Genomic DNA, 2,669 nt, shown 5'->3' on the forward strand with positions numbered 1-2,669 from the left:
GGGTTGGTCTCTTCTTCCAGGCAACCAGCAGCAGAACAAGGGGACACAGTTTCAAGTTGTGTTGGGGGAGGTCTAGGCTGGATGTTAGGAAGAAGCTCTTCCCAGAGAGAGTGATTGGCATTGGAATGGGCTGCCCAGGGAGGTGATGGAGTCGTCGTTCCTAGAGGTGTTGAAGCAAAGCCTGGCTGAGGCACTTAGTGCCGTGGTCTGGTTGATTGGCCAGGGCTGGGTGCTAGGTTGGACTGGCTGAGCTTGGAGGTCTCTTCCAACCTGGTTGATTCTATGACTGGTGCTCCATTGCTATTAATTATTTTAGTGAGAGGAAAGCAGCCTTATTTCTCTTTCCAAATGCTCTGCAGGAGTATTTTCCTGGTGAGGAAAAGAATAAAATCTAATATTTCATAGCCCATAATGTAGTATCCAGGAGTAGATGAGATATTGCCTGTCTCTGTCAGGCAAAAAGGAAATGAGGACAGCCTTTGAATAGCCTCCTTCTCTTTCAAAGTGGCAAGAGTATGAAAGGAGAATGACTTGCAAGCCAGAAACAGAGTGGGGGTTGTCTGGCTGTCCCCATGCTAGCATGCAGTAGGATGCTGAAGAAGTAGATCTGTTTGTAGAGTAAAGCAGTTTGTGATGAGGTTCCAAGATGTGTAATGTTTTGGAGGCATACCTTGGGCTACCACTGCTGTGGGTTCTAGGACTCAACCTAATCAGCAGCTGAAGCACATCTGCTCTGAGTATTCCCAAATTCAGTTCAGTTCCTGCTTGCTGAGTCCTCCACCTCCTGTGATTTGGATGCACTAAATGGGGCACATAAGGGATTCTTCTGACCCCACAATGCAGTCTGAACAAGAATGGTGATGCACCATATATATCCAGAATAGGGAGAAGGTTTGAAATCTTCAATTACTAGCAGAATGTTGCAGCAGAAAGATTGCTTCTGAACTGCTTCCAAGGTTGCTTCTGAAGCTGCCTGTATTTAAGCAGCTATGCTTTAAGCTGACCTGTAGGGAAGCAAGTTAAATGGGAAAGGCAGCACAGAACTGCAGCCTGGAACAAGAAGGAAGGAACCACAGAGCACTGGCATAGGCTTCCTAGAGAGGTCATGGAGTCTCCTTCTCTTGAGCCTTTCAAGGCCTGTCTGGATGTGCTCCTCTGTGCTCTGTGTTAGATAGGATTGTCCTGCTCTGGCAGGGGGGTTGGACTCGATGATCTCCTTGTGTCCCTTCCAAGCCCTAACATCCTGTGAGCCTGTGAAAAAACTGTGTCAAGTGAGATCCTAGAGGTGACAGGTTTATTCCTGAGATGGTTTAATGTATATTAGACCTTAAAAACTGGAGAAAAGAGAAATGAGGGCAGATAAATCTATCTCCTGTAGATCCTGTAGCAGTCAGTAGATCTGAGGGAGCGCCGTTAGGCTTCATTGGAGCTTTAATTCCTCTTGAGCTGGAACTTCCCAAAGAAAGGGCTGGCATGATTCCATGGAAAAGCTTTGCTTTGTTCTACCTTTTCTGTGTTTGGGATTTTTTTTATCTGTTCTTACAAAAGGATTTGGTGGTGCCCAGCAGCAGGACAAGAGGTAATGGGCATGAACATGAACAGATGATGTTACGTCTCAACACAAGGAGGAACTTCTTTAGTTTGAGGGTGGTATTGCTCTGGAACAGGCTGCCCAAGAGGATGCAAAATCTCCTTGCCTGGATTCAATCAGAGGTCACCTGGATACCATCCTGTGCACTCTGCTCTGGTTGAACCTGCTCTGACAAGGGAGTTGGCCTAGATGATCTCCAGAGGTCCCTTCCAACCTCTATCATTCTGTGATTCAGGTCTGTTTGAAAAACCAAAGCACAGTATCAGCTGGACTCTTCCCTTTGTGAGTAAGCCAAGAGTTGTGTCCTCTTCTCTCCAGAGCACTTCAGTTATCCAAGCTTCTCTGTAACCTCTGCTGGTCGGCAACATTGTCAGTCCCTGCTATTTATGACCTCTTTCATGGTTGACTTGAATGATTATCCTGGCTAAAGCTTTCTGTGCAGCCTCATGAAGAGCTGCAGAGGTTGTCTAATGACAGCAGAGCTGCCTTTTGCTGTTACCCTCTCAGTGGTTTTGTGAGGACAGAGATGTAGACTGAAAGACATTGCTTTGTTCTGCTTTCCTGCCTTCCTGTGACCCAAAGGACTGAAACAAGCATTACACCAGCCTGCAGTCTTAGTCGTGTGGAAATATAGGCTGAAATATGACACTGTGGTCTCTTGGGCCTTGGCTAGTTGCTGACACTGCTCAGTACTAGTTAGTCAGAGGAGTGATCCTGCTTACTACTAACAGAACAAGTCTTAGGATCTGCTACTTAGAGAACAGGACTTGTGAGGAGCAGCTTGTTTAGTGTTGAGAAGAGGAGGCTGAGTGGAGACTTCATTGCTTTCTACAACTACATCCCTGAAAGGAGATTGCAATTAGAAGGGGCTCAGTCTCTTCTCCCCAGTACCAGGTGATAGAACAAGAGGAAGTGGCCTGCAGTTGTGCTGGGGAGGTTTAGCTTGGAGATAAGGAAAAGTCTTTCCTGCAAGAGTGGTCAGGCATTGGAACAGGCTGACCAGGGAGGTGGTGGAGATACTGGCTTTGGAGATGTTGAAGGTATCTTCATACCTTGGCACTGGACGTGGCACTTTGGG

This window comes from Pogoniulus pusillus, unplaced genomic scaffold, assembly GCF_015220805.1.
Source record: "Pogoniulus pusillus isolate bPogPus1 unplaced genomic scaffold, bPogPus1.pri scaffold_66_arrow_ctg1, whole genome shotgun sequence".
NCBI classification, from domain to species: Eukaryota; Metazoa; Chordata; class Aves; order Piciformes; family Lybiidae; genus Pogoniulus; species Pogoniulus pusillus.